General features: G+C 42.9%; 1 long non-coding RNA gene across 2 annotated transcripts; it reads right to left on the bottom strand.

Moving 5' to 3' along the window:
* Positions 1–5,694: 5,694 nt before the first annotated feature.
* Positions 5,695–10,616, bottom strand: LOC121841331. 2 transcript variants are annotated; one of them, XR_006080303.1, is made up of 7 exons: positions 10,594–10,616; positions 10,279–10,346; positions 9,557–9,619; positions 9,299–9,325; positions 8,482–8,535; positions 7,287–7,373; positions 5,695–6,105 (listed from the first exon to the last, which is right to left on the bottom strand). It is a non-coding gene; the product is annotated as an uncharacterized LOC121841331 (long non-coding RNA). The 2 variants fall into 2 exon arrangements; XR_006080304.1 differs by lacking the exon at positions 5,695–6,105 and adding an exon at positions 6,807–7,003.
* Positions 10,617–11,679: the final 1,063 nt, after the last annotated feature.

The raw sequence follows: 11,679 nt of genomic DNA, 5'->3' as shown, positions 1-11,679 counted from the left end.
ATGGATCCTATGAAAAAAACGACTCCGAAAAAGAGGGAAACGAGGCGGTCTTCTGGTCAGACTCCGGAGACGGGCACATCGTGCACCACTCCCTAGCATTCTTCTCGCCAATGTCCAGTCTCTTGACAACAAGGTTGATGAAATCCGAGCAAGGGTAGCATTCCAGAGGGACATCAGAGACTGCAACGTTCTTTGCTTCACGGAAACATGGCTCACTGGAGAGACGCTATCCGAGGCGGTGCAGCCAGCGGGTTTCTCCACGCATCGCACCGACAGAAACAAACATCTTTCTGGTAAGAAGAGGGGCGGGGGCGTATGCCTTATGGCTAACGAGACATGGTGTGATGAAAGAAACATACAGGAACTCAAATCCTTCTGTTCACCTGATTTAGAATTCCTCACAATCAAATGTAGACCGCATTATCTACCAAGAGAATTCTCTTCGATTATAATCACAGCCGTATATATCCCCCCCAAGCAGACACATCGATGGCTCTGAACAAACTTTATTTGACTCTTTGCAAACTGGAATCCATTTATCCGGAGGCTGCATTCATTGTAGCTGGGGATTTTAACAAGGCTAATCTGAAAACAAGACTCCCTAAATTTTATCAGCATATCGATTGCGCAACCAGGGGTGGAAAAACCTTGGATCATTGTTACTCTAACTTCCGCGATGCATATAAGGCCCTGCCCCGCCCTCCTTTCGGAAAAGCAGACCACGACTCCATTTTGTTGATCCCTGCCTACAGACAGAAACTAAAACAAGAGGCTCCCACGCTGAGGTCTGTCCAACGCTGGTCCGACCAAGCTGACTCCACACTCCAAGACTGCTTCCATCACGTGGACTGGGATATGTTTCGTATTGCGTCAGATAACAATATTGATGAATACGCTGATTCGGTGTGCGAGTTCATTAGAACGCGCGTTGAAGATGTCGTTCCCATAGCAACGATTAAAACATTCCCTAACCAGAAACCGTGGATTGATGGCAGCATTCGCGTGAAACTGAAAGCGCGAACCACTGCTTTTAATCAGGGCAAGGTGACTGGTAACATGACCGGACACAAACAGTGCAGCTATTCCCTCCGCAAGGCTATCAAACAAGCTAAGCGTCAGTACAGAGACAAAGTAGAATCTCAATTCAACGTCTCAGACACAAGAGGCATGTGGCAGGGTCTACAGTCAATCACGGACTACAAGAAGAAATCCAGCCCAGTCACGGACCAGGATGTCTTGCTCCCAGGCAGACTAAATAACTTTTTGCCCGCTTTGAGGACAATACAGTGCCACTGACACGGCCTGCAACGAAAACATGCGGACTCTCCTTCACTGCAGCCGAGGTGGGTAAGACATTTAAACGTATTGACCCTCGCAAGGCTGCAGGCCCAGACGGCATCCCCAGCCGCGCCCTCAGAGCATGCGCAGACCAGCTGGCCGGTGTGTTTATGGACATATTCAATCAATCCCTATACCAGTCTGCTGTTCCCACATGCTTCAAGAGGGCCACCATTGTTCCTGTTCCCAAGAAAGCTAAGGTAACTGAGCTAAACGACTACCGCCCCGTAGCACTCACTTCCGTCATCATGAAGTGCTTTGAGAGACTACTCAAGGACCATATCACCTCCACCCTACCTGACACCCTAGACCCACTCCAATTTGCTTACCGCCCAAATAGGTCCACAGACGATGCAATCTCAACCACACTGCACACTGCCCTAACCCATCTGGACAAGAGGAATACCTATGTGAGAATGCTGTTCATCGACTACAGCTCGGCATTCAACACCATAGTACCCTCCAAGCTCGTCATCAAGCTCGAGACCCTGGGTCTCGACCCCGCCCTGTGCAACTGGGTACTGGACTTCCTGACGGGCCGCCCCCAGGTGGCTGCGTGGCCACGCACGCCTCCAACTCAATCATCAAGTTTGCGGACGACACAACAGTGGTAGGCTTGATTACCAACAACGACGAGACGGCCTACAGGGAGGAGGTGAGGGCCCTCGGAGTGTGGTGTCAGGAAAATAACCTCACACTCAACGTCAACAAAACTAAGGAGATGATTGTGGACTTCAGGAAACAGCAGAGGGAACACCCCCCTATCCACATCGATGGAACAGTAGTGGAGAGGGTAGCAAGTTTTAAGTTCCTCGGCATACACATCACAGACAAACTGAATTGGTCCACTCACACAGACAGCATCGTGAAGAAGGCGCAGCAGCGCCTCTTCAACCTCAGGAGGCTGAAGAAATTCGGCTTGTCACCAAAAGCACTCACAAACTTCTACAGATGCACAATCGAGAGCATCAAGGCGGGCTGTATCACCGCCTGGTACGGCAACTGCTCCGCCCACAACCGTAAGGCTCTCCAGAGGGTAGTGAGGTCTGCACAACGCATCACCGGGGGCAAACTACCTGCCCTCCAGGACACCTACACCACCCGATGTTACAGGAAGGCCATAAAGATCATCAAGGACATCAACCACCCGAGCCACTGCCTGTTCACCCCGCTATCATCCAGAAGGCGAGGTCAGTACAGGTGCATCAAAGCTGGGACCGAGAGACTGAAAAACAGCTTCTATCTCAAGGCCATCAGACTGTTAAACAGCCACCACTAACATTGAGTGGCTGCTGCCAACACACTGACACTGACACTGACTCAACTCCAGCCACTTTAATAATGGGAATTGATGGGAAATGATGTAAATATATCACTAGCCACTTTAAACAATGCTACCTTATATAATGTTACTTACCCTACATTATTCATCTCATATGCATACGTATATACTGTACTCTATATCATCGACTGCATCCTTATGTAATACATGTAACACTAGCCACTTTAACTATGCCACTTTGTTTACATACTCATCTCATATGTATATACTGTACTCGATACATCTACTGTATCTTGCCTATGCTGCTCTGTTCCATCACTCATTCATATATCCTTATGTACATATTCTTTATCCCCTTACACTGTGTATAAGACAGTAGTTTTGGAATTGTTAGTTAGATTACTTGTTGGTTATTACTGCATTGTCAGAACTAGAAGCACAAGCATTTCGCTACACTCGCATTAACATCTGCTAACCATGTGTATGTGACAAATAAAATTTGATTTGATTTGATATCTAGAACAAACAATAATTATCCCAATAAGCCCACCTGGTAGGTTTGAAAATATGTATTTTATTTCTACCTTGATGTCAGATGTAAAAAAGTCCTGACCCTTTTTTAGGCTCGCTATCATTCATTTTACATGAAAATCTAAATCTGACTGTTTGAATAGCTCTAACTTTTTCAGGGGCTATGTATGAAATGAAAATGTATGTAACTTGAATATAAGACAGATCCAAGGAATTTCCACAAAACCTACACACAAGAATATCTCATTATATTTATCTACAAAGTTTTACAGTGTTCTGTGTCAATTAATTGGTTAGAGCACTCAGAGGAATGAGAAAGCATTTGATGAAACCATTATAAACATTCTAAAACATTTTAAACCAATATTGATCTAAACATGAAACACATTTAAGAAAACGACTACAGACAAAGGTTAAATCTAAAAAGCCATCCAAACATCATGGTATTAAAACATGTGTTCATTTCAGATCTGATTCGTTTTTACACACATTATGACAAAAACACACAACCGCATGTAATGGATAACACACTGCTAAGGGATTTAGAAGGACTTGAAATAAATCCATTCATCTAAGCTAGTGTGTGTCTGTAATTTGTTGTGAGGGATCTGGTGTTTGAATCAAGTCCCTCCAGTACCAGTTAGGATTGCAGCTGAAGAGTGAAAGCCATATTTCCTCCATGCTGGTGTAGCCATCTGTCTCTGTCCAGCGCAGTCAGTCTGTGTGGCTCCTATTCAACTGTGAGGGCCATCCTCTGTGCCTCCCCATACCTCTCTCCTAAGGTTGGGATGGGTACCTGGCATTGGGTCCCTGCCGTGAGGACTGGTCCTTTCAAAGCAAACAGCATTCACAGGAGTGATGGGGTAGATTTGTTTGCAAGGTGCAGGTGGAGTTGTACACTCCAATATGGGAACACTAGTGAGCCTGTTCGTCAGAATCAATGATTTATTTCTCCCCGTATAGATAAAAGCAGCAACATTTGTCCATCCGGTAGGTGTTGAGTGCATTTGCTGCTGCTTTCCGTTTGTCACCAGTCTCTCCTCTTTGTGTGCATGATATCCTTCTTGTAAGTCATCTCTAAACTAAAAAAAAACTAGTTTTCTTTTCATATGCAAAAAGTACAAAATATTGATTGTGATAGACCCACAATCTAAATTCCAATACGAAAAACTCAATATATTAAATTAGAATTGGCAACAACAACAAAAAACAACACTTGAGTTTTATTTGAAAAATATATATCGATATGTACAGATCCCAGGTCCCGGTCAGTCATCACTGAAAAAGAGCAAAAGCAGAGACACACATTCACTAGCAGGCAAATAATACTGTACAATGACACCGTACACTATGTACAATGACACCGTACACTATGTAAGATGACATATAAGTTCTGATGAAATATAGATGAAGATGAAATATAAGTTCTTAAACACCCCTAAAGGCATCTGAATGGTTCCCAACAGTTCGTGCATACATTATGACAACAGTTTGTGCATACATTATGACAACAGTTCGTGCATACATTATGACAACAGTTCGTGCATACATTATGACAACAGTTTGTGCATACATTATGACAACAGCTCGTGCATACATTATGACAACAGTTCGTGCATACATTATGACAACAGTTCGTGCATACATTATGACAACAGTTCGTGCATACATTATGACAACAGTTCGTGCATACATTATGACAACAGTTCGAGCATACATTATGACAACAGTTCGTGCATACATTATGACAACAGTTCGTGCATACATTATGACAACAGTTCGTGCATACATTATGACAACAGTTCGTGCATACATTATGACAACAGTTTGTGCATACATTATGACAACAGTTCGTGCATACATTATGACAACAGTTCGTGCATACATTATGACAACAGTTCGTGCATACATTATGACAACAGTTCGTGCATACATTATGACAACAGTTCGTGCATACATTATGACAACAGTTCGTGCATACATTATGACAACAGTTCGTGCATACATTATGACAACATTTTGTGCCGTTTTTGTTCTTTATGGTATTCAGCAAGGGTTTTTTCGGCTGTTTGTGCACAGAAATGTTTTCTCGAGGCAAGCCGAAGTCTACGCCCCTTCGCCGGTCATTGGTCAACAGTAGGGATTCTTCGATGAAGTCTACGCCCCTTCGTCGGTCATTGGTCAACAGTAGGGATTCTTTCGATGAAGTCTACGCCCCTTCGTCGGTCATTGGCCAACAGTAGGGATTCTTCGATGAAGTCTACGCCCTTCGTCAGTCATTTGTCAACAGTAGGGATTCTTCGATGAAGTCTACGCCCCTTCGTCGGTTATTGGTCAACAGTAGGGACTCTTTCGATGAAGTCTACGCCCCTTCGTCGGTCATTGGTCAACAGTAGGGATTCTTTCGATGAAGTCTACGCCCCTTCGTCGGTCATTGGTCAACAGTAGGGATTCTTCGATGAAGTCTACGCCCCTTCGTCAGTCATTTGTCAACAGTAGGGATTCTTCGATGAAGTGTTTGTTGTCATTCAATGAGAGACGACTCGTTTTCATACAAATTTTTTCATATAAAAATACTGCACCAAACATCTTAGTTAGATGTAAAATTGGGCGACTAAGATCTCTTCGGCAAAAACGTCAAAATTAATGACAGATTTCTTGAGTTATCTTAGATGAATTCAGACTATTTTGAGGAAGTGTATACTGACTACGGCTTCTCAAGATGGAAAAGCAGTACTATTCCCGCTTTTTGTATTTTTTTAAGAGAAGGCCTTTTATAAGGGACTAAGCCAGGCACAGATGTTCACTTCCCTTAGCCGAGTTCTGCTAGGAGCGAACCGAACCTAGTATGCAGATACCTTAATACAGCCTAACACCCAAAAAGGGCTTCATAGAAGTAGTGTTGCTGTACAAACCTTATGCCAACATCCAGGTATGGGTAATCCATCCCGACCCTGGGGACAGAAAAGAAACACATGCAGTATTGCATCGCCAACAGATAAACACAGATGGTCTGTAACAACACAGGGCTAGGAGGAGGGATATCTAACAGCACACAGCAGTCATGCTGTCAAACCTTCCATTAAACTAATACCATGTTACAGTGGTTAAAAACAGTGACATCCCAGCTCATGATTCAGTAGCTGACGTAACATTGTAAAACACTGACAACATTACTTCACATAGGAGGAGCACAACACCGATGTCACAACATTACACACTACACCCACGGTGATAAGAGTTTAAACACTGTTTCTGTTCAGCTAGACTACAGGCAGGGACGAGCACATTCAGCACAGTAAAGGACAGGTAGCTCTGCTGCAGTGGTAGACATGCTGGCCCAGGTTATCATGTTTTGAGGATCTGACTATTGTGTTATGCCGCTAACATTAGTCTACCAATTTCACTCTCTAGTTAGACATTAAGTATGTCTAACTAGGGAGTGAAAGGGGGGCTAAGTATGTCTAACTAGGGAGTGAAAGGGGGCTAAGTATGTCTAACTAGGGAGTGAAAGGGGGGCTAAGTATGTCTAACTAGGGAGTGAAAGGGGGGCTAAGTATGTCTAACTAGGGAGTGAAAGGGGGGCTAAGTATGTCTAACTAGGGAGTGAAAGGGGGGCTAAGTATGTCTAACTAGGGAGTGAAAGGGGGGCTAAGTATGTCTAACTAGGGAGTGAAAGGGGGGCTAAGTATGGCTTCCACTGCATCACAGAAAGCAGGAAGACAGACAGGGGATGGGGTTAATGAGGGGTGGAGGACAGAAAGACAGAAAGCAGAAATACTATACCAGGGGGCAAGGGGCGCCTGAGGGTTGCCCCGCCTCCCCAGGGTGTTCTCCACCCCCATTGGTGCCCTGTCAGCAAGAGCCATTCCGAAAATGTCACTCCTTCATTCAATTGATACAGTACTGTGTATACTGTCTGTCTATAGCCACGTACTCAAGTCCTGACCTCAGTCATACACACATCTCAGTCATATATAAACATTTCCATTATGTAAACATCTCATATACCTATAAATATCTACACTCCAATGAAACCTAATAATTGTGTTATTTAGAGAAAGAAAGGTTTGAATGAAAAGGCAGTGTTAGAGTGAAGCGTGAGCGGAGAGGAGACAGGAAGAAGTGTCATTACCACAGGACAGGGCTGGTCCAGTCCAGGAGGGCCTTGCTCGCCCTTCTGTCCCTTCAGTCCCTTCTTTCCCAGCATCCCCCTGTCACCCTGAGAGAGAAGAGAGACAAAACAATAATATATCATAATTAGGGCTATTAGAGTTATTCAGTTAACTTAAGTTAACCTTTTGTCATTTTAGTGCATAATAAAAAATATATATATTACATAGTCTGAAAACATCTAAAATACACTGAAAATATCCAAAATACATCATCTATACAAATAAAAACAACAATGTGATGTCAAAACAAGTGGACATTGATGTTGAAGAAATTATGCTTCCTGATTTTGCTAACCGTTACTTTGGAAAAAATCAAGACGTCACTTTTCTTGTAATGATTTTTGTAATTTGAGCAAATTCTGAATTTGGAATCTTCGTGATTAATCAAAGCAAATCCTGCGATTAACTAGATACATTGTTTTTCATCATTGGGCAGCCCTAATAATAATAATATATGCAATTTAGCAGACGCTTTTATCCAAAGCGATTTACAGTCTGGGCTGCATACATGTTTTAGGTATGGGTGGTCCAGGGAATCAAATCTACTATCCAAGGGTAGCATGAGCCGTGCTCTACCAACTGAGTTACAGAGGCCCACAGAGGAGTCTCTCATCGAGCATTCCTTTCTTCTCCAGATGACACTATAACTAAATAATCCTCCAACTCCTCCCCTCGACACCCACCCCAAAACTACGTAACCAGCACTTGCACTTGACCCCCCTTTCTAGCTCTGACTCTACTGATCAAATCAAATCAAATCCAATTGTATTTGTCACATGCACCGAATACAACAGGCGTGTGATGCTTACTTACTGGCCCTAACCAACAATGCAGTTAAAAAACAAAATATGAATAAGAAATAAAAGTAACAAATAATTAAAGAGCAGCAGTAAAATAACAATAGCAAGACTATATACAGGGGGTACCGGTACAAAGTCAATGTGTGGGGGCACCGGTTAGCTACGTTATTGAGGAAAAATGCTCTTTGCTTGTGATATGTGGATGTCCCACCTAGCTATCTTAAGATGAATGCACTAACTGTAGTGGCTCTGGATAAGAGCTTCTGCTAAATGACTCACATGTAAATGACTAATGTTAGGTAATAGAAGATGAATAAACACAGCCACAGTAGCCACTGTTGTGCCTGATACCCACCTTGTCTCCTCTGCCCCCCCTCTCCCCCTTTTGTCCCATCAGCCCGGGGAAACCCTGAAAGAGGTGGTGGTTAATGAAGTGACTTTAAGAGACTAGTTGTTAGTGTCACAAAAACAAACAATTTGGTCCCCATAAGAATACAGTTGAAGAGCCTTGTCATAGCTGTTCCACTCCGTATTTAATCTTGCTCTTGTGACTGACAGGGTTCAAACCAGCTGTCCTGCATGTCACAAGACTGTGTCAAAGAGAGGAACAGAAGGCACATCGCTTATAGACAAAATTTGAACCGCCAAATTCATAGGAATAAAATAAATGAAACATGCCATGATGGCTCCAGAGGCCGCCAGAAGCTTCTGTTTACCACAGAGACCATTTCATTCTATCTGTACTCCTCTACTTTTCCTGGCTGGCAAAGTACCAAGATGTTGTCTCTGGTTTTCAATCTGAATTTAGAGTACTGAATTTGAAAACTGAATTTGAATGCATTTGAGAAGTTGAAATTATGACATTTTGATAAACTTTAATTATACCATAGTTTGTAAACTTGATACACAGAAAATTTATGCAATATCTACCATATTGAAACTGAATATTCAATTAAATGTAAATTGAATGATTAAACTGAATGCAATATTCACTCAACTCAGTTTCAAATCAAAGTTAATTTATGAATTAAATTATTTAATTTGTGCAATACAAATTCTAAAATATTAAATTCAATAGCCTAATACAAATTCTAAATTATGGAATTCAAATGCAATTTAAGGTTGGCATGGAAATCCCTCCATAGAAATGTGACAGATTTAGACATACTTACATCTAATCCCGGCAATCCTTGCTCTCCCTGTTGAAGAAATTAAATATGATCAAATTCATTCAGAAGCAGCTTACTTTGGAAAATGTACCTGTCTCTGAAGGGTCTCTGACATCCTGTCCTCTCTGATTCAGAGGGGTTGGGTTAAATGTGGAAGACATCTTTCAGTTGAATGCATTCAGTTGTACAACTGACTAGGTATACCCCTTTCTCATTCTCTTTCCATTCCCACAAAAACAGGGCATGAAAAATGCTTCTAACCTTTCCCCCTTTGGTGCCAGGGAGACCAACCAACCCTGTAGAACCTGGAAGACCCTGGGTACCCTGTGTGCAGAAATAGAGTAATCACTTATGTTATCCGTAACATGATATGCAGCAGGGGTTAGGGACAATTCTGAATTGAGTTGCGAATTGTTCTTTAATTCCTATTAAATTCTTGAATATGACTTTGGAATTCGGAAATTGATTTCAATTCAATAAAATTCAATGAAATTGAAATGACTATTTATTCTACATTCAACCATACATATGTTTCTTTTGACATACTGTATGTGACCAGTAATAAATTAATTACACATAATTACATATTCTAAGATACTTTTTTTATGTTTACAATTAATTGACACATTATAATTCAGTTCCACCTTATTAAATTTGAAATAAAATACATTTCCCAGATTGCATCAAACACTTCAGAATGGGAGGGATCAACCTAATCTCACATATATTAATATATAACGTGTGACACGTTTCAGTTGTAAATCAAATGGTGTCTGTATTCTTTGCAGTAATAAGTGTAAGATGCTTTTGGTAAAAGATTAGTCAAAGACTCAAATTCAATTCTAATTCTGCTTCCTGTGGGGTGTGTCCATTTCAAATTAGTATTTCAAATTATGGATTGAATTGAATTAAATTCCCGAAATTCCTGAATTGACCCTAACCCTGATATGCAGTCTGAGTGAGACGGAAAAGGAAATATTTACCCTTAACCCAGGAGGACCTTTGTCGCCTGCATCTCCCTTATCTCCTTTCACTCCTCACCTGGTTCCCCCTGTGAGACATTGACAAAAACACCATTTCAAGCTGGTGCTTACATTTTTCCTTGTGAATTGCAATCCATCTTGTCTCTGACTTTCTATAAATACACATTTCATTCACTATTCTCCACCCAGCATTTCATTATCTAGTAGGGCTAAAGTTTGAATGACAGGGCATTCTAGTGCAGCTTCAGTAACCTAAAGAACCCGGTGTTGTTTTGTTTTAGGGGCGGGAGGAGATCAGAGCCCTGACTATCTCACCTTGGGGCCAGGCCTTCCATCAAGTCTGTCACGCCCTGGTCAAAGTATTTTGTGTTTATTTTTATGTATTTGGTCAGGCCAGGGTGTGGCATGGGGTTTTTGAAATTGTGGTGTGTTTGTCTTGGGGTTTTGGTGGTGGTATTGGGATTGTAGCTTTATGGGTTGTCTAGCAAGGTCTATGGCTGTCTGGAGTGGTTCTCAATCAGAGGCAGGTGCTTATCGTTGTCTCTGATTGGGAACCATATTTAGGCAGCCATATTCTTTGAGTTTGTCGTGGGTGATTGTCCTTAGTGTCTTACTTGTACTCTCTGTTAGTTTGCACTAGATAGGCTGTTTTCGGTTTTCATTACGTTTATTGTTTTGTAGTGTTTAGTGTTTAGTCGTGTTTACGTTTTGTTTAATAAATATGGATCGCAATCGACACGCTGCAGTTTGGTCCGACTCTCCTTCATCACCACTAGAAAACCGTTACAGAATCACCCACCACCAACGGACCAAGCGGCGTGTCAACAGGCAGGAGCAGCCGAAAAGGAGATGCTCACCAAGGATTTCTGGTCATGGGAGGAGATCTTCGACGGGAGAGGACCCTGGGCTAAACCAGGGGAGTGTAGCCGCCCAAAGGAGCAACAGGAGAAGAGGCAACAGAGGCAGCAGCAGCAGGAGCAGCAGCAGCTACAGTGGGAGAGGTTGCACCACCTGGAGTTATGGACATGGGAGGAGGAATTGGACGGTAAAGGACCCTGGAATGAGCCTGGAGATTATTGTCGCCCCAAAGCCGAGCTGGAGGCAGCAAAAGCAGAGAGGCGGCATTATGAGGAGCTAGCACGGCAGAGCGGATGGAAGCCCGAGAGTCAGCCCCAAAATTTCTTGGGGGCTTACAGGGAGTATGGCTATGCCAGGTAGGAGACCTGCGCAAACTCCCTGTGCTTACCGGGGGCTGGAGAGACCGGGCAGGCACCGTGTTATGCTGTGGAGCGCACGGTGTCTCCAGTGCGGGTGCACAGCCCGGTTCGGTATATTCCAGCTCCGCGTATCGGCCGGGCTAGATTGAGCGTCGAGCCAAATGCCATGAAGCCGGCTCTACGC

Source organism: Oncorhynchus tshawytscha, linkage group LG29, assembly GCF_018296145.1.
Source record: "Oncorhynchus tshawytscha isolate Ot180627B linkage group LG29, Otsh_v2.0, whole genome shotgun sequence".
NCBI classification, from domain to species: domain Eukaryota; kingdom Metazoa; phylum Chordata; class Actinopteri; order Salmoniformes; family Salmonidae; genus Oncorhynchus; species Oncorhynchus tshawytscha.
Note: the sequence above shows the minus strand (reverse complement) of the source record. Positions and strands in the feature narration are given on the sequence as shown.